The sequence below is a fragment of the Lontra canadensis genome, unplaced genomic scaffold, assembly GCF_010015895.1.
Source record: "Lontra canadensis isolate GAN:19392208 unplaced genomic scaffold, GSC_riverotter_1.0 scaffold50, whole genome shotgun sequence".
Taxonomy (NCBI): Eukaryota; Metazoa; Chordata; class Mammalia; order Carnivora; family Mustelidae; genus Lontra; species Lontra canadensis.
The window spans coordinates 9482988-9504473 of NW_022631044.1; the positions used below are offsets into that span (position 1 = coordinate 9482988).

General features: G+C 38.0%; 1 protein-coding gene across 1 annotated transcript in view; it reads right to left on the bottom strand.

Moving 5' to 3' along the window:
- The window catches only part of EHBP1 (EH domain binding protein 1), a 412862-nt gene extending 391792 nt beyond the window's left edge, over positions 1–21070 (bottom strand). Inside the window, exon 1 of the mRNA XM_032873810.1 lies at positions 21008–21070. The gene's annotated coding sequence lies outside the window, so the exon portion shown is untranslated. The remainder of the gene's footprint in view (positions 1–21007) is intronic.
- Between the last annotated feature and the right edge of the window lie 416 nt (positions 21071–21486).

Below are 21486 nucleotides of genomic sequence, written 5' to 3' on the forward strand. Positions count from 1 at the left end.
GAAATATTCTAAAAATAAAATGTGATGATGATTGCACAGCTCTATAAATTTGCTAGAAATTACTGAATTCTACATTTCAAATGGTGAGTTTTATGGTATGTAAATTATACCTCAATAAAGTAGGTAAGAAGAAAAAGAACTTGTGGGATATGGTCAAAATATTACTCAGAGGAGTTTTATAGTCTTTTTAGGTGCGTCTATTGGTAAAAAAACATTTGAAAAGAAATGAACAGAGCATTCAACATAAGAAATTAGAAAAAAACCAGAAACAACAAAAATAGAAGGAAGGAAATAATAAAGATCAAAACAAATTTAATGGAAATAAAACCTTTAACCCTCGGGCGCCTGGGTGGCTCAGTGGGTTAAAGCCTCTGCCTTCAGCTCTGGTCATGATCCCAGGGTCCTGGGATTGAGCCCCACATTGGGCTCTCTGCTCAGCAGGGAGCCTACTTCCCCCCCTCTCTCTGCCTGCCTATCTGCCTACTTGTGATCTCTGTCTGTCAAATAAATAAATAAAATCTTAAAAAAAAAAAAAAGGACCCCATTTGTTTTACCAACAAAACTACCAACTACAGTGGAATAAACTTATCCAAAAATACACAAGAGATGAAGAAAACTATAAAACTTTTTAGAAAGTATTCTAAAAGACCCAGAAAAAGGGAAGAACATGCTATGATTCAAGATGGGAAGATGAAATGTTGTAAAGATCAATCACGTCAAATTTAAAAGCAGGATTCTTCAGTATGGAAATTGGCAAGGTAATTCCAAGTTTATTTGGATGAATTAGCAATGATTACCAAGTAAATTATAAGAATAAAAATAATGAGAAGGAGCTCAATCTTTTAACAAAGTTTACAATAAAGCTATTGTGATTAAAATAGTGTAATATTGGTATAGAAATAGATCAATTGAATGAAATAATGTTCAGAAACAGATACGTATGAATTTTAAATTTAGTGTATGAAAAATATGTCATTTCAAACCATTATGGAAAGAATGGATTAATCAATAGTTTGAGGTAAACTAGATACCCATTTAGGAGAAAAAATTAGAGTTCTCTTCATACCATACATTTTAAAAACTAATTCCAAAGGAATTAAATAGTGAAATGAAAAAAGGTAAAACTGTAAAAGTTCTGGAATAAAACATATAAAATATTTAATAATATTGGGGAAGATCTTTCTAAGTAAGATACAAACCTCAGAAGCTACCAAAAAATAAAAAATAAATTAAATAATGTGGAATAATGATTGCATAAAAATATAAACCTTCTGTAAAAGACATAACAGAGAAAATATTCCTATCCCTAGTTTAAGAACAACTCCTATAAGCAAATAAAAGGCAACACCCAATAAGAAAAGAGCAAAAAATATGAACAAGTAGTCCACAAAAACCTAAACTGCTAACACCTAATAAACATATGAAAAGATGTTCAGCTTTGCTGGCAATTAGGAAAATGCAAATTAAAAATGAGATCCTGAGGTACCTGGGTGGGTCAGTGGGTTAGGCCTCTGCCTTGGGCTCAGGTCATGATCTCAGGATCCTGGGATTGAGCCCTGCTTTGGGCTCTCTGTTCAGCAGGGAGCCTGCTTCCCCCTCCTCCTCTGCCTGCCTCTCTGCCTACGTGGGGTCTCTCTGTCAAATAAATAAATAAAATCTTTTAAAAAAATAAAAATGAGATCCTATTTTTGTTCATCAAATTATAAAAAGTTAAACATATGGATGAAGTTCAGGTTTGCCTAGGATATGAGGAAAGAAAACTCATACTTCATGAAGTGTCACAGTGAATTATGACAACCTATTTGGAGTGACAAATAATTGTCATATAATAAATGTCATCACAATGCAAAAGCTATCAAAATTTAAAAATATATTTATATATATATATTTTTAAGATTTTATTTATTTATTTGAGAGAGAATGAGTGTGAGAGAGAGCATGAGAGAGGAGAAGGTCAGAGGGAGAAGCAGATTCCCCAAGGAGCTGGGAGCCTGATGCAGGACTCGATCCTGGAAGTCCGGGATCATGACCTGAGCCGAAGGCAGTCACTCAAGCAACTGAGCCACCCAGGCGCCCAAAAATATATTTATATATTTTAAAGATTTATTTATTTATTTGAGAGAAAGAGAGTGAGAGAGCAGGGGGAAAGGAGCAGAGAGAAACAAACTCTATGCTTAGCACAAGCATGATCCTGAGATCACGACCTGAGCGGAACCAAGATTCTCACTTAACTGACTGCATTGCCCAATCACCCCTCAAATTTAAAAACATTTTTATCTCGCAGTTTTAGGTTTATGTTCTGTAGAAATACTTGCATAAGTATACAAGATTATATGTATAAGGAATATTATTTGGAACAGCTCAGACTATGAGACCTTGATGTCAACAGAAGAAAGGTTAAATGGATGCTGAAATAGTTATAAAATGGAAACCCCTTGGCCATTTAAAAATCAGAAGTCTGAATTATTATGAATTAAGTGAAAAAATTATGTAATAATATGTAAAGTAGGGCTTCATTTTGCAAAAACAATGTGTATGCCTGAATATTCTCAAAAAAAGTCTGGAAAGATACCAAAGATTTAATTGTGTTTATGTTTACTTCTTTAGGATAGGTGTGGAAAGAGGTGGGGCTATATTTTAAGTGGTTGGAGATTTTTACTTTCTACATTATAAATTATTTATATATGTGTATGTGTTCTATAAATAATTTTGTATTCATTGAGTTATTTTGCAATAAAAATAATAAACATAAAATGAACATATACAAAAGAAAATGAGAAAAGGGTCAATTGTACAAAAATATATTTCACAGAAATTCCAATTTACAGCTAGGTAAATGGAAATAAACTAGAACCGTCCCTAAATCCTAAACAAGAAGTAATTTGAACCCCAACTCCATTTTTTATGCATTTGTATGCATTTGTATGAATAGCAAAACTACTGCAAAACTTAGGGACTTAATTGATACCAGACCCACACCTATATATTTTCTAAACAGTAACAAAAAATAGCGCAGCATTCAAGTATTCAAGCATTCTGTTTTGGATCTGGGCACACCCACACAAATGAGTAACACCAGACATTGATGCCTCCACCTCTGGAGTTCATCTAGATTATCACCTACTTTTTCATTCCAGAGAAGCAATTCTTCACTCTTAGCTGAGTTGGAGGAGACAAAGGAGAAGAAAAAGGGGAATAAGGAAGAAAAGAAGTAGGAGGAAGGGGAGAAGGAAGAAGAGAGCTTTGACCTGTAATACAAATACAGTTCTAAAACTGAATAATCATTCCAAAGCACATACTATAAGTCGAGAGATCTAGCCTAAAACTGCAAGTGTATTTTATCTTAAATTGGATTCCAGATCAACATTAAATAAAGTGGCTTTTTTTTTAAAGATTTTATTTATTTATTTGACAGAGAGAGATCACAAGTAGACGGAGAGGCAGGCAGAGAGAGGGAGAGAGGGAAGCAGGCTCCCCGCTGAGCAGAGAGCCCGATGCGGGACTCGATCCCAGGACCCTGAGATCATGACCTGAGCCGAAGGCAGCGGCTTAACCCACTGAGCCACCCAGGCGCCCCATAAAGTGGCTTTTGCTTTCATTTTGATGCTGGTAGGCTGGGTCCGAGGACCTGGAGTGGTCCTGCAGGACCAGCCAAGAGGGTCTGTGTCTTTGTGAAGGATGAAAATCAAATGTGAACCAGCAGGAGATGAAAGCAGAGTTTAGTGAAGATAGAGAGAGAGCAGATAACAGAGTGAGTATCCAAGAGACTCAAAAAGGAAAGGAAGGAGTCTCTCCTATATTCAGAGTCTGGGGTTTTTACCGGGAACAGTGGTCTAGTGCATATGTCTTTTCAGGCATCCAGGAACCAGTTAGAACAAAGATGAGAGCTCAGGTGTCATTCCTTGGAGCCAGGGGTCTTGGTGTTGAAATGTTTAGCTTCTGGTGGTATGGAATTAGCATATGATGGCTTCCTTCATCATTTTCACTTGGCCATTCTTCAGATGTTATTTATCCTAGAGAACCATTTACTCCTTGTCTCTTACAAGGATGCTGTTTACATGCATGTGTAAGGTGGGGTGGGGGTGCAGATCCTAGCAAGAATAGAAGCAGGAAAAAGAAGAAAAAAGCAGATTTTTATGGAATCCTTCAGTTTCCCTGTCTCAATTTCAATAGTTTCTTTAAAAGGGGATATACCTTTTTTACGCTAGATAGATCCAAAGGCCAGAATTGACTAGAAAGTCATAAAATTTAGTATAAAGACAAGATTAATGTACTAGTCTCTAAAATAATCAGAGATTTGGCATTGCTTTCAATTCAATGAACTTCTCTGAAAACTGAACAACTTGGCTAGAGATTTATTAATTCGGAGTTTGTATTCTAAGGGCAATTGAAGAAACTTATAGCAAGAGTAATGTTCATCAAAATTTATGAATCCCTTTTGTAACTGTGCTTTATTTCTATCGAACTGTCAAATAGTGTTTCAAAATCTGATTTCACTGAGCCAAAGGCAGTTTCTCAATGTGAAATTAATGACTTCAGGTAACATCCACAAAATCCACAGGGTCATTTTGAGTTTTAATACTTGTACCTCCTTGAACAAACATGTGATATATTTGTTTTTCCTTTCTCACACTTAAGTTCCATTTCCTCACTTCAGTAAGAAAATATAATCCTATGAGCCACCATGGAGATTCTCAAATCATATCTTAAAGGCATTTAATTCCCAAAGACCAAGAGCCAAGAAAACTTCAGTTAAAAAAACAAATCAACTAAGTTTCCTTGATTTAGCTATTTAACTGCTTTAAAATAAACAAATGTTGTGGGGTCCCTGGGTGGCTCAGTAGGTTGAGCGTTGGACTCTTGACTTTGGCTCAGGTCATGATCCTGGGTTGTGAGATTGAGCTACGCATATGGTTTTGCAATCAGTTTGAAGTCTACTTGTCTCTCTCCATCCTCCTCTGACATTCCCACCCTGCTCCATCTCCCACATATGTGCTCTCTCTAAATTAAATAATATCTTTTTAAAAAATTTAAAAGAAATTTAAAAATTGCTTCACCTGCCTTCAAATATCCCATACCTTGGGTGACAATGAAAGGCACTGAGATGAAGGCACTGAGATGTTTGCACATGCCCTATCACATGGGAAAATTGTAACAAGTTAAAAGCACAAATATCCAGAGACTGAAACAAAAGAAAGAATAAACTGATGGACCATCTTTTCCTTTGTCTTTTGGGAGTCCTATATTTGCCAGATAAGGTCATCCTTATCTGGAGAACATGTAGAGCTAAGATGAAGCAAAGGGAGATGGAAGAAAATACAATAGCTCAAGAGAATGTCTTACAAAGTAATAGGTTTCGTACTTGCCAATGGCTAGAGATCTCTGCAGGCAATTACAAAAGGGGATTTCTAAAATATTTGATCCACAATGGCCCAAAACATATGCATTAGTAGTCAAGATTCCAAGATGACTTTTATTTTTTTATATTTTTAAAGATTTATTTATTTGGGGACGCCTGGGTGGCTCAGTGGGTTAAGCCTCTGCCTTCGGCTCGGGTCGTGATCTCGGGGTCCTGGGATCGAGCCCCACATCGGGCTCTCTGCTCGGCGAGGAGCCTGCTTCTCTCTCTCTCTCTCTCTCTCTGCCTCTCTGTCCACTTGTTATCTCTGTCTGTCAAATAAATAAAATCTTTAAAAAAAAAGATTTATTTGACAGAGAGAGACACAATGAGAGAGGGAACACAAGCAAAGGGAATGGGAAAGGGAGAACAGGCATCTTGCTGAGCAGGGAGCCCGATGTGGGGCTCAATGCGGGGGTTGATCCCAGGACCTGGGGTCATGACCTGAGCCAAAGGCAGATGCTTACCAACTGAGCCACCCAGGTGGCCCAGCAAGATGACTTTTTTTTTTAAGGTTTTATTTATTTTTTTGACAGAGAGAGATCACAAGTAGACGGAGAGGCAGGCAGAGAGAGAGAAAGGGAAGCAGGCTCCCTGCTGAACAGAGAGCCTGATGCGGGACTCGATCCCAGAACCCTGAGATCATGACCTGAGCCGAAGGCAGTGGCTTAACCCACTGAGCCACCCAGGCGCCCATAAGATGACTCTTTTAAAAGCGAATATTCCTTTTGAGTAAGATTATCTTTAAAATAGCATCACTATCTTATCTTGGCCTGACAAATCTAATTCTTTAATATCCTTTAAAATAACTGAGAAAAGGGAAAAACTCAGAGCCATAGTAATAATTACAATTCATTTTTTTAAAGTTTTTATTGTGAAATAATTGCAGATTCCCAGGAATTTACAATTGTAGTATAAAGAGTCACATGTACCCTTCATGATGTCCTCTTCTATAGCTGTAGTATAATACTAAAACCAGGAAATTGACCTTGGTCATTACCGCTGATGTACTAATCATAGGTAGTATGTTACTCAGTTGCTGCCGTTTTTGTGACCGCATTCATTTGTGTGTGTGTGTGTGGGGGTATATTTCTATATAACTTAATGTCATGTATAGATCTGTCTAACCATAAGTATACGAAATTCAGCAAACTAATTCCCTAGTAATAACACTTGGTGTGAATGCGCCCCCATCTCATTTCCTCTGTGTGTGTCATCTGGTTACCACTAACCTCTTTTCAATCTCTATAGTTCTGTTATTTCAAAAACATAATAAAAATAGAATCTTACCACATATAGCTTTTGAGATTGAGTTTTTTGCACTCAGCATAATGCCCCTAAGGTCCACTCAGGCTGTTTTCATGTACCAATAGTTTATTCCTTTCTATTGCTGAGTAATATTCCATAGTGTATCATATAGTTTGTTTAATCATCACCCACAAAAAGAGCATTTGGGCTGTTTCCAGCATTTTGCTAGTCAGAAAAAAGCTGCAATGAACATTCTCGTACAGGTTTGATGTGAATGTACTTTTTCATTTTCCTGAGATACACGTCCAAGAGTGTAATTGCTGAATTGTATGTTTTGTTTTGTAAGAAAATGCCAAACTGTTTTCCAGAGTGGTTGTACCATTTTACATTCCTACCTGCAGTATATGATAGATTCAGTTTCTCTACACACTGACCAGTAGTATGATCACTTCTTAAAAATTCTAGTCATTCTGATAGGTGTGTGGTGATATCAAATGGCTAACGATGTTGAACATCTTTTCATGTCATTATTTGCCATCTCTACATCCTCTTCTGTGAAATCCTTTCATGTCTTTTGCCCATTTTATAACTTTTTTTTTTTACTGTTGAGTTTTGAGAGTTTAAATACACGTACATACCCACACACACATTTACTAAATGTAAGGCTTTTAGCAGATAAGTGGTTTGCACATATTTTCTCACCCAAACTCATTTTTATAAGACAAAAATCAGAACTGGTGAGAGGTGGAAGGACATTTGGTTTTGTAGATTCAGGATTACATTCAAAGCTATAGGACTTTGATGTTAAATCTCCCCCAAGAGAGACAGGCACTCCCACATATAGCTGGTTGAAGTATACACTGGTTCAACCTTTCTGAAGGGTAGTTGGGCAAAATGGGTCTCAAAGTATATGCTATAGTTTCTCTTTTTAAAAATATATGCATAGGGGTGCCTGGGTGGCTCAATTGGTTGAGCATCTGATTCTTAATCTCAGCTCAGGTCTTAATTTCAAGCTTGTGAGTTCAAGACCTATATTGGCCTCCATTCTGGGCATGGAGCCTGCTTAAAAAAGGGTTTGGGGGAAGGACATCTGGGAGGCTCAGTGGGTTAAGGCCTCTGCTTTCAGCTTGGGTTGTGGTCTCAGGGTCCTGGGATTGACCTCTCATCAGGGCTCTCTGCTCAGCAGGGAGCCTGCTTCCCCCTCTCTCTCTGCCTGCTTGTTATCCCATTCTCTGTCAAATAAAAAAATAAAATCTTAAAAAAAAGGGGGGGTGAGGGGACACCCTCAGTACATTAAAAGCATGGCTCAGTACGTTAAGCACCTACCTTTGGCTCAGGTCATGATTTCAGGGTCCTGGGATCAAACTCTGCTTCTCCCTCTCCCTCTGCCATTCCTCCCCACTCGTGTGCTCTCTCTCTCGCAAATAAAAAAAATAAAATCTTAAATACATACATATATATATATATATATATATATATATATATATATACACACACACATACACACATATATATACACACATGCTTAGAAAAAATCTAGTAGTAGTATTAAAAATAATAGTTCTTTCTAGATAATGATTTAAACATTCTCTTTTTCTGTAATGAGTATTTAATTTTTTTTTCAAAATTTTCATTAAAAAGCTTTCTTTCAGAAGTTTATCTTTAAAGTGTGAAAACCAGGAACACCTGGTTGGCTCAGTGGGTTAAGGCCTCTGCCTTTTGGCTCAGATCATGATCTCAGGGTCCTGGGATCAAGCCCCGCATCAGGATATCTGCTCCGTGGGAGCCTGCTTCCTCCTCTCTCTCTGCCTGCCTCTCTGCCTACTTGTGATCTCTGTCCATCAAATGGATGAATGAAATCTTAAAAAAAAAAAAAAAATTGTTAAAGTGTGAAAACAAGCTACCATTTATTTTTTGTTTTGTTTTGTTTTCTGTTTGTTTTTTTTTTAAGACTTATTTATTTTAGAGAAAAAGAGAGTGAGCATGAGGGGAGGGCCAAAGGGAGAATGGGAGAGACTCTCAAGCAGACTCCCTACCAAGAGTGAAGCCACATAGGGGGCTTGACCTCAGGACCTTGAGATCATGACCTAAGCTGAAACCAAGAGTCGGTTGCTCAGCTGACTGGGCCACACAGGCAACCCATGTTTTTTGTTTGCTTGTTTAAGATTTATTTATTATTTGAGAGAAAGAGAGAGTGAGCTTCAGCAGGAGGGGCAGAGGGAGAAGGGTGAGGGAGATAGAGGATCCCAAGCAGACTCCCTGCTGAGAGTAGACTCCCACGTGGGGCCTGATCTCATGACCCCGAGATCACAACCTGAGCCTAAAACAAGAGCTGGATGTTCAACCTATTGTGCCACCCAGGCGCCCTTGGTTTTTTGGTTGTTGTTGTTGTTTTGTTTTGTTTTAGGTAAACTCCACGCCAAATGTGGGGCTCGAACTCAGGACCCCAAGATCAAGGTAATATGCTCTATCATTGACCAGCCAGACACCCCCCAGTACCACTTACTGAGTTGTGATATGTGCTAGGTGCTTCATAGACATTAGCTAATTTAATTTTCGAAATGACCTTATGAGGTAGGTGCTGTTATTCTTACTTTACAAATGAAGAAGTTGAAGCCCAGAGATGTTAAAAACAAAACAAAACAAAACAAAAAAACTTTTAAAATGTCATGGCCAGGGAGCTGGGTGGGGAATGGGCTATATAGGTGATGGGTATTAAGGAGGGCACTTATTAGGATGAACACTGGGTGTTGTATGTAAGTGATGAATCACTGAATTCTACTCCAGAAACCAATATTGCTCTCTTAACTGACTAGAATTTTAACAAAAAAAAAAAAAATTTTTAATGTCATGGCCAGAAAGTGGTACTAAAATGTAAACTCCTTTAGACTAAGGATGTTGTCTGTTTTGTTCACTGTTGATCCCTAGGATCTAGAACTCACTAAATATTTTTAAATGAATAATGGGCAGAATCAGACCTTGTACCCAATTATGTCTTATTCCAAAACCTCTGTCTAAACTCTTGCTCTAAACCAACACTCCAAAGAATCCCTTCCGTAATTTATGACCTTGATAAATGTGTTCCTTCACCTTTAATTTACTTCATTTAAAATAGGAAGAAATGACCCCCAAAATGAGAAATGTATGTAGAATATGAGGATGCTATAGGAAACATGAAGTCACATGATGGCTAACTGTGTTGCCCTAGTCAATAAATAAATTAGCTTATAGATAAGCTTAACAAACTTTATAACATTTTTAAAAAATTTTTTATTTATTGGGGCACCTGGGTGGCTCAATGGGTTGAGCCTCTGCCTTCGGCTCAGGTCGTGATCTTGGGGTCCTGGGATCGGGCCCCTGTGATCTCTGTCTGTCAAATAAATAAATAAAATTTTAAAAAAAATTTTATTTATTTATTTGACAGAGATCATAAGTAGGCAGAAAGGCAGGCAGAGAGGGGGAAGCAGGCTCCCCGCCAAGCAGAGAGCCCGATGCGGGGCCCGATCCCAGGACCCCAAGATCACGACCTGAGCCGAAGGCAGAGGCTCAACCCACTGAGCCACCCAGGTGCCCCTATAACATTTATATTTTATTTAACATGGTGTTTGTAGGCATTGCTAGGAAAATTTAGATATTTGACCCTTATGTTATGAATTCAATTCTGAATTTATCATACTATTATTTCTATGGAAAAACTCAGCTTATCTCATATAATTTTGACTTCTAGTAGCTTTTCTAGAAGCATAGCACATTGGAAGAATGAATATTTTTGGTATTGCTATTCAAAATCATAATTTATTTCTTAGTAGCTACATAGGCTTTTAAATCAGCATGAGATACTATTTTTGGAAGAAACCTGACATCCAAACTATAATTTTGTGATAGGTGTAGCACTGATAACCTGAATTAGAATAAAGCTTCAATTTATGACAAACATCTTATTTCCAGTTCCTGATTAAATTTCACTAATAGAACCATAATATCATAATCACTAGATCTATGCCCAAAGACCAAGAAGCATAAGTTAGTCACAGTTATTAAATTTATGAAAGGCCAAGTTTTTCATACAGCACTGTTAGATCCCAAACTTTGTCATTGCTGTTCCCCCACTCAGTGTTGCTGACTAGGTTAAGGCATGAAGAGAGTATTTAAGCTGATCTTACTAGAGACATACCCTCTACCATCATTTTGACTTAATGTTGTTTTGGGAGTTCAGGCCAATGTAGGGAGAGAGAGATGAAACAAAGCTAAAAGAAAGAAATAGTGGAAGAAAAAAAAAATCCCTATTAGAAGACAGTTGATTATGTATCTAACAAAATGCCCAAGGAATCTTCTAGAGTTTTTAGACTTAATAGGATAATAAATGGCCAGATAAAAGATAAAATATAAAAAAAGCCATTAAGATTCTTGAATACCAATAATTACAAACTAGAAAAGCCTAATTTAAAAGAGAGATCCAATTTACAATAGCAATAAAATATAAAGAGAAATAGACTTAATAAGAAGTGTTTATTAAAATAATAAAACTTATTGGGCAGTAACATCTGGAAAGAATAAAATACTATAAAGATGTTGATTCTTAATATTATTTTTAAATCTAGCCCAATCCCAGTCAAAATAAAAATGGACTTTTCTTTAAATTTAAAGAAAGTTATATTTAGTTAGAAAAATAAAGAGGTGAGGATAAGAAAAATATTCTGAAAATGAAAAAAAAAGAGCAAATGAAACAAATATAAGTCAGTGAAACAAAAGAGAAGCCTCAGAAATAAGTCGCATTTTATGAAATGACCAAGTGCAATACAAAACAATGAGATGATTTTTTAAATACACATTTGTGAAAATCATTCATTTAGAAATTTGAATTAAATTATTTCATATCAGGGGCGCCTGGGTGGCTCAGTTGTTAAGCGTCTGCCTTCGGCTCAGGTCATGATCCCAGGATGCTGGGATCGAGCCCTGCATCCGGCTCCCTGCTCAGCGGGAAACCTGCTTCTCCCTCTCCCATTCCCTCTGCTTCTGTGCCCTCTTTCATTGTGTCTCTCTCTGTCAAATAAATAAATAAAATCTTTTAAAAAATACATACACATTTATAAAAAAAAATTATTTTGTATTAAATATTTCATAACACCCCCCAAATACATTCCAGAAGTCTTAAGTAACTAAGCACCTTTAAACTCATAAATAAGTGAATAAACAGGAGTGAGTGAATGTTGATCAGATCTCAAGAGATAATAATTTTCTTTGACTCTGAAGCAATAAAAGAAGTTAGAAGGGAAGGGATCATGGTTTCATACCTAAGTTTAAAAACATTTATTCAACTTAAAAATAGGAAAACTAGGTAGAAATTAAAGAATTACGTTAAATTTCGGTTACTGGAACTTGCATGGCCTGTTGTATCTTCTGCACCTTGCACAGGGCCAGGCACATAGTAAATGTTCAATAGATATTTGTTGAACAAATATTGTAATAATTAACTAAGTAGAGGTTGATTAATTATATAAGACAAGGAAGTGACTCTGGAGTCCAATTAGCTAGCTGCAACTAGGAATGATGAGGGCAAATTAATTTCTTTGGCCCAGATGCATAAGAATCACAGACAGGAGGCTGCCTAATCAACTGTGGAATGGACAAGAGATGGGAACAACAGGTGTACTGTGGAGTGCTATCAGGCCAAATCATGTCACACTATATGCATTAGCTGTTGGAGGGTGATAGCAGCCAACAGGCCACACCGGACTGGAACAATCAGCAAATGAATGGCTTGACTCAATCAAGAAATCTTGTTCAACTTAGGAGCGGAGAGTCAGGGTGCTGAATGACAGGACTACAAAAAGCAGACTGAGCTGCTAAACAAAGGGTGTGATTGTGTTTGGAGAGAAGAGAGGACCGCATACTTCTTGTCAGTCTTTTTGTAGGATAATTATTCAATGGAGTGAAGCACTCAGACTTGACGGTTGCTGTATTTTCCATGTGAGATAGAGGGATTTTAACATCCGTAGATGATTGTTCCCAGTGTACAGTGAAGGAAACATTCATTCAAAATCCTTCAGTAGTATGAGTGTCTGAGCAGTAAGGTGTTCTGCGTCATTTTCAGTCTACTTTGCGCTGATGGCTCACAGCATTCAATACATTTCTGCTGAATCAGTAAATGAATTGAGCATCATTTGGATAAGGCTAAAAAACGATCATTGTGGTTTGTCAAGATCTTGTTTTCCTCTTTGTCATTGGAAACTAGTGTTGGAAACATAGAGAACTAGTGTAGCGTTTGCTAATGTTGTGAATCTATGTGTTTCCATCTTTTCAACCCTGTTTTCCCAGGGTGATGAAAATCAACACATTGACAGAAATTAGGAGCACAGAGCTGTCCACCTTCATGGCATGTCTGGATCCAGGGTTTCTCTGCTGTAATGATTCGTCCAGAGACCTCTCCAGAACAATTGTCTATCTGTCACCTAGATTGAAGAATAGTAAGTCCTTCAAGATGAGTAGTTTTTGTTTTGGGTTTTTTTTTTGTTTTTTTTTTTTTGCTATTATCACTTAACCAGCAAACAGGTTACTTGATGGAATGGCCAAATAAGTTGGCAAGCCATTTATTTCCTAGCTCTCCAGATCTATCTATCTATCTATCTATCTAGATCTGAGTACAACAAGAAAAGGAAAGCAGATTTAAAAAAAAAACTATTTGTGAAATAGTTGGTAACGACAGGACAGTGTTTAGCAGATGTAGTATAGATATTTCTATGTAGTAGCAGTATGAGAGAAACTGTTATGTCAAATATTTTTAACTTCATGATCAAATGGAAGTAATATCAAAAGTGATTGTCATCTGAGGCAGTAGAATTCAATTTTCCTTGCATTATGGAGATTTCTCTGAGCAGACCCAGGTTAAATGATTGCTTTGAGGTTGATGACACACTGATTCCTAGTGCCAACAATGACTTCAGCCTGATGGCAACCTTTACAAATCACTTCCTGTAAATTCTTTGTGAGAATAACAAGCAATTCATTTTGCTTGAGAGTCACTTTTTAGCTAAGGGACTCCACCCAGCAATCTGGATTTAATAAAACAAAATTCACTTTGGTATTACAAACATATTTTTTGAGATGTAAATTCCCCACATAAGTTTTTGTAAAAGCAAAGCATTTTTGTTTTATACTTGGTGAGAGCCAGATGGGTCCTAATGCAGAGCCGGCCAACTATTACTTAGTTTATCTGATCAGTGGGTGGGGAAGAGTGGTAGGGTAGGGAAGGCCCCTGAAGAGCCACACGTGTGTGTATTTATGGAAGACATTCAAGTTAATATTTACAAATTTTTTAAAGCTACAACCAGAACAATGCTTGGTCATTCAACATTTATTCATTCACTTATTCAGCACACAGGACTTACTGAGCTACAGGAACTGTTATAGGCTCTGGAGGGTACGACAGTTGAACAAAACAGACAATAGTTTTGCTCTCATGAAACTTACATTCTAGTGAGGGAAGACAGAGAAAAAGCCAAAAATAATTCAAAGAAAAAAGTTTTTAAAGAGAACTCCATGTTTTTAATGGGCAAGGTACGGGAATTATTTGTTTCCATAGGAGCAGGTATTAGGAGAATGTATGTTTTTGTGACTGGTAGTAGATAAAATCATATTAGTCAATATTTAAGCTTGGATTGCTCAGACACGGTGTATATAATTTATGACCTTGTTTCTGAACTCAGAGAGCTTACAATTCCAACTTGCAAGGTGTCCCCATACATCATGTAGACAAAGGGAAAGGAAGAGCCAGCAGGTATTTTGTATACCATCTGAATCAGAACTACCTTGCCTTCATGGTCACAGTCATTGTGAAGTAGGTTTAGAGTCCTTGGGCCCCTTGAAACTTAAGTAAGAACAGGAATTCTTTGACACTGTGTGTCTTCTCCTATTTGGTAAAAAAACAAAACAAAACCCCCATAATGGCATCATTGGCATGACAGGATAACTGTGTGTGTGTGTGCGTGTGTGTGTGTGTGTGTGTGTGTGTGTAAGAATGTCCAATCCACTTTGCTCATTCTACTAAACTCACTACGATTAAAGGCTTTTTAAAAAGTTTTTCTTTACATTGCAGTTAGTTAACACATTGTGTATTAGTTTCAGGTGTACAATATAGTGACTTAACAAATCCATACATCACCCATTGCTCATCACAATAAAGGTTTTGTTGATGTTTTTAACAAACATAAAAGAAGGGCCTTGGCCCTTATGAGATAAAGACCATAAGAACTCTTTGGAACAACACCTCTGAAATATCTGCTCTAAGTTCTATTCCCACTAACTATTTGTTCAACTTTCCTCTTTTCAATGTTCTCTCCCAGTTGGAATCATAAATCAAAGTTCATGATCATCTCCAGATATACTAGCCACAGACCTCATGAAATCAAAATCACTTTATGCTTCTGTGGTCCTTCTGGAGTCCACCAGAACTACAACACTCGCCTCCTCAAGCTGGTTACCTAAGAAGTAACACTCTCAAGGACAACCATTCTCATGTACCTGACCACAGTTGCTTATTGTTCAAAACTATGCCTCCAAGTCTTTTGTCTCTTTCTAAGAACACTTATTCATCCAACAAACACATGTTTGTGGCTAACATGGGGCAACTGGGGCCTACAAAGATATTGAAGGTACATGGTTCCAACTTTTACAAAGCTTATGGCTGACAAGAGGGCTAACTACACAGATAGCTCTAAAACAAGATGAAAGGGGCCAAGCACCATAAGAGAGAGACCAGTGAAGCACCAGTTACTTAGAGGAAGCTTCTGGTAAGGGGTCTCTGGATGGTAGTGCTGTAGCAAGACTTTAAGGGACAGGTAGAATTGCACTAGATCAGGGATGGGCAAGCAGATGCGAGTTTATATCTTTATTTTATACTTTTTTCTCTTCTTAGTACATTATGCAGTCCTTCTCATTTTTATTTATATTCTTCAAATGAGGCTTTCCTAATAAAAAAATCTTTTTTAATCTCATAAACCTCTATTTTTAATTTTCTTCCATTAATAACTTTGAATCTCTAATAAGTTTGCTTTTAATTGGGTATTTAATCAACCTTACAATGGAACTTAAATAGGACTATCTAAGTAACAATAGCAACATGAACTTCCTTTAAAAAATCTCATCTAATTTCCAGGTTTTCATAAACCTTGAAGACTTCTCCCATTCAACTGCTGCATAAAAAATAATTGTGCATAATTGTGAGAAACCAATATTTATCATTCTGAATTATACATTTTTTTCTTATCTGCTATTGCTTTCTGTAGTCCTTAACCCATTGTTTATGTTTCTCATATTTATCATTCCTTCTAGCAATATAATTTATTATTGTCTCAGTGTAACACATTTGACTTGCTCTGTTATTTCCCTATAGATATGTGTGTGTGGGGGGAAGGTGCTTTTCTAGTTTTTAGATGTACTAAGGAATACTTCCACACACATCCATATGCTTTTTCTTTCCTTTGTATTACCTTTGCAGTCTATGATACATTTTCCAAAGTAAAAGAGGGTAATCTATAATGTCTGGCTAAGGGTGTGGGTGCTAACAGCCCTGCTGTGCTTGAATCCTGGCTCTGCCACTTGCATTCTATGAGAACATGAGCAAATTACTTAACCTCTCTAAGAGGTTTCTTCATATAAAAAATAGGAAAAATATTGGACAACCACATGCAGAAGAATGAAACTGGACCATTTCCTTACACTACACACAAAAATAGACTCAAAATGGATGAAGAACCTCAATGTGAAACAGGAAACCATCAAAATCTTTGAGGAGAACACAGGCAGCAACCTCTTCAACCTCAGCGGCAGCAACTTCTTCCTAGAAATATAACCAAAGGCACGGGAAGCAAGGGCAAGATTGAACTATTGGGACTTCATCAAGATAAAAAGCTTTTGCACAGCAAAGGAAACTGTCAACAAAACCAAAAGACAAACGACAGAATGGGAGAAGATATTTGCAAATGACATATCAGGTAAAGGGCAAGTATTCAAAATCTATAAAGAACTTATCAAATTCAACAACCAAAGAATAAAGAATCCAATCAAGAAATGGGCAGAAGACCTGAAAAGACATTTCTCCAAAGAAGTCGTTCAAATGGCCAACAGAAACATGGAAAAGTGCTCAACATCACTCAGCATCAGGGAAATACAAATCAAAACCACAGTGAGATACCACCTCACACCAGTCAGAATGGCTAAAGTTAACAAGTCAGGAAACGACAGATGCTGGCGAGGATACAGAGAAAGGGGAACCTTCCTACACTACTGGGTTGGGAATGCAAGCTGGTGCAATCACTCTAGAAAACAGTATGGAAGTTCCTCAGAAAGTTTAAAATAGAGCTACCCTATGACCCAGGAACTGCACTACTGGTTATTTACCCCAAAGATACAAATGTAGTGATCCAAAGGGGTATGTGTACCCAAATGTTTATAGCAACAATGTCCACAATAGCCAAACTATGGAAAAAGCCTAGATGTCCATCAACAGATGAATGGATAAAGAAGATGTGGTATATATATCTACAATGGAATATTATGCAGCCATCAAAAAACGAAATTTTGCCATTTGCAATGATGTGGATGGAACTAGAGGGTATTATGCTAAGCAAAATAAGTCAATCAGAGAAACACAATTATCATATGATCTGACTGATATCTGAAATTTGAGAAACAAGGCAGAGGATCATAGGAAAAGAGAGGAAAAATTGAAACAAGATGAAACCAGGGAAGGAGACAAACTTTAAGAGACTCTTAATCTCAGGAAACAAATTAAGGGTTGCCGGAGTGGAGGGGGAGTGGGAGGGAGGGGTTGGCTGGGTGATGGACATTGGGGAGGGTATGTGCTATGGTGAGTGCTGTGAATTGTGTAAGAATGATGATTCACAGACCTATACCCCTAAAACAAATAATGCATTATATGTTAATAAAATAAATTAAAAAAATTAAAAAATGGGAATAATAGTCATACTCATCTCACATGATTAATGGGAGAATTATATGAGATAAAGATACATATAAACCCTTAGGACTGTGCTTCACACATCATAAGTGTTCAATAATGGCAGGGTTCTTTTAAAAAATATTTTAAGTAACCTCTACGTGGAGCTTGAACCCACAACCCTGAGATCAAGAATCACACGCTCTACTGACCAAGCCAGCCACGTGCCCCTCAGTAATGGTAATTATTACTTATATACATTTCTTGGCATACTGTTTGTTGCATTCTAAAATTCAGTAAGTGCCAATTTCCTTGTTTTCATGTACCCAAATTACTACAAATTGGACAAAGTATTTGATCATTTCTATTAATCATGGAATTACAAGTCAGGATTGTGAATAATTTTAAAGATTTAGTCTCTGCTTCATGTCAGATATGTTCAAGATGCTTTCCAGAAAAAGAACATTAGCTTACAGGATCATCAGATGCTTCCAAATATTCATCTTTGTGAATTGTTGTTATTTGATTGCTGCAAGGATCCTACCTTACATTTATTACATTTTTATTTTTCCACTGTAACAGAACCCTTGGTTTCAAGTAAAACACCTCAACCTTTTACAAGAAGGAAAGGTAGGAGTACAGCTGGGTGTTGGTTCCTCCCTCTGTCTCTGGCATCCACTTTTCTCTGTGCATTGGTTTCATTTTTCAACCTGGCTTCTCCCCACTCCAGAAGGAAACCTGGCCTCTGGGAGCTCCCAGGCTTCCTTTAACAGTGACTGCATGTCTTTATCAACTCCACATTCCCAGGAAAGGAGTCTTATTGGCCTGCCTTGGGTCAGTTCCTCACTCCTAAACCAGTAAGCTGTGGCCATGGAGTTTGGCCACTATAACTGACCAGGTGGTCCTGGTCAGAGTCATTTATCTGGAGGGCAAGGAAAAGCACTAACCCCAAGGTAGGGTGCTAAACAGAAGGGCTCTGGCCAGACCAAATGACAGATTCCTTCAACTCAAGTTATTAGAAGGGCTTGATATGTTTTCCATCTGTTTACTGTTCTTGTGTGAACCTCTTCCTCTTATGTAAAATGTTTACATTTTGTCATCAAAACATATTTTTCCCTTCCATATTTATATCATTATGAGGCTCCTGGGTGTCTCAGTCAGTTAAGCGTCCAACTCTTGATTTTGGCTCAGGTCATGATCTCAGGGTTGTGCGATCGAGCCCCAGATCAGGCTCCATGCTGGGTGTGGAGCCTACTTGAAATTCCCTCTTTCCCTTTGCCCCTCCCTGTTCTCTAAAACAAACAAACAAATTTATGTCATTTCCCTAATGGTTTTGGGAATACAACTGTGCAAATACTAAAAAATTCAGAAAAGCATCAAGATTATTGAAGAACTACTATGTTTAGGAAGTTGTTCTTGGGCACCTGGGTGGCTCAGTGGTTAAGCCTCTCTGCCTTTGGCTCAGGTCATGATCTCACGGTACTGGGATTGAGCCCCACATCAGGCTCTCTGCTCAGCAGGGAGCCTGCTTCCCCCTCTCTCTCTGCTTGCCTCTCTGCCTACTTGTGATCTCTCTCTCTGTCAAATAAATAAATGAAATTTAAAAAAAAAGTTGTTCTTGGTGCTATGAAAAGTTCAGAGAGTTGCATTACTACAGAAAATTTAGTTTCTAATGGGGTTGAATATACAAATAAAAAAACGAAATAAAAAAGGCTATACACTAGTCGCTCCTCAACTATGGAGACCACATTCTTAAGAACTCTGAGAGAGAAGGCCTATGGTTCAAGAACTTAAATCCCTATGACAGAAATCATGTTAGGTGAAATGATACCTGGAATAAACCTCTGAAAGCCATTAGAATTATGTTCTCTTGTACTAAAATAAATATGATTTTATTCATCTTACCTTAGTAATCATGACTACTACATGGATATTTAACCCTTCACCATTTCACATTCACCAGCAAGATACTTTTCAGGACCTTTTTTCCTATAGTTTCATTAAGATAGCTATAAATCATTTTGTAGGCTTGTTTAAAAAATATCCGTAGCGAGAAGAATTCTTTCTGGGGTTGGTCCTCCTCTGAATGTTCAAGGTCTTATTTTACGACTTGGTGGTTTCTATCAGACAAGCTAATATCTGGTCTCTATTCTTATACACCAAGGGCTTTCTAACAATCATGTGAGGCTTTGCCTGAGGGCTTCTTCCAGGGGGAGAAGCAGATTTGGTTAGGGACTGGCTAAAAGTGCTGTAGATATAATACCTCCAGGAGCAAAAGAGAGTTGGTAGACAAATGTACCAGTTTTCACCTCTTGGGTGGGAGGACTCAAGATGGGAGCCATACAGTGTCCCAGAAGTTTCCAGAAGGATCAGGCCCTAGCTGACCACAGCAGTAATGTGTAAATTGACACTTTGTACTGACCTCCTCAGAAGACATCTAAACAAATGGTGCCTTAAAATCCTTGCTTCAGGTTCTGCTTTTGGGGGGAACTAAACCCAAGAGGAAGTTTGGCTCCCAGCTCCTGGTCTCTCCCTCCTAAAATATCTGGGTTCCCAAGAAATGTTGGAGGCTTGAGAAAAACCTCTGAAAACTGATCCCTCGCCATTTCCCAGAGTTTTGCAGTCCTGGAGCTGCCCATTTTAACTTCATGGCAGGTACATGCATTTCTACCCCTACTCTCTCCACTGAAACCACAGGAAGTGCTTCCAAAGCCCTGAATTATTAGTGCTTGTTTTTCGTGGTCCTGCCCAATCTTTCATTTCAAAAATCTTTACTTTGTCTTGCTTTAGTTCTCTACTTTCTTTCTTTTTTTTTTTTTTTAAAGATTTTATTTATTTATTTGACAGACAGAGATCACAAGCAGGCAGAGAGGCAGGCAGAGAGGGAGGAGGAAGCAGGCTCCCTGCTGAGCAGAGAGCCCAATGCGGGGCTCGATCCTAGGACCCTGAGATCATGACCTGAGCCGAAGGCAGCAGCTTAACCCACTGAGCCACCCAGGCGCCCCAGTTCTCTACTTTCAACCTTAATTTCTCTCTTTCCCAAGCTATCCATGGAAGAACAAGTGATCTGTGATTTCATGTCCAGGACTGAAATTCTATAGTTGCTGATAAAATATACATCTGTATGTATTAAATAAGAATTATGTCTAAGAGAATACCATGGTTGGGGTGTTTAAAATGATGTATCAAAAATGAAGTGGAAATACAACCTGAGCAATCAGAGAAGGCTTCACAGAGAAGTTTGGGACCACTGATCTAGTCCTATCACCCATTTTACAGATGGGGAAACTGCGATCTATAAGGCTAAATGACTGACTCAGAGTCCTACAGCTTATAATTTGTGACCAACCCTCATTTCTCACCCCTCAATCCCTTCTGTGCTTGGTTCCATGCTGGTCACTCACCAGTTGTCCAGAGGCAGCCTTGCTTCTGCCTTTGTCTTTTGTTGGCCTTGAAGTTTGCCATGAGGACAAAACCTGGAAAAGGATGAGAACAAATAGCACATTCTCCAAAGCACTCTCCACCATGCACAATATCAGTTGTCCTGAGAGGGTTTTGATATGGGTTGAAAATATTGTTTTGTCTTAAATCTTGGAAAAAATTCTAGTCGCATGGAATTTTTTTCTCCAGAATTAATCATGGGTAGCATACTCTTTATCCTTGTTCTTTGACGAAGCAGAAAACAAAATAGCCATTGAAGGAGCCCTTTGTTTCCACCCAGGGACTAATGACGTTGTGCACCCCTCCCACCCAGCAGCCCTTGGGTACTGGTCTCTCTGAAGAGTGCTGAGTGCCCAGGGTGCTGACTAAGCCCATCCCAACCCCAACTTTTGCCAAGGAGACAATTCCTCTGTTTGTTCTTGAGCTTGGTCATATCAAATAT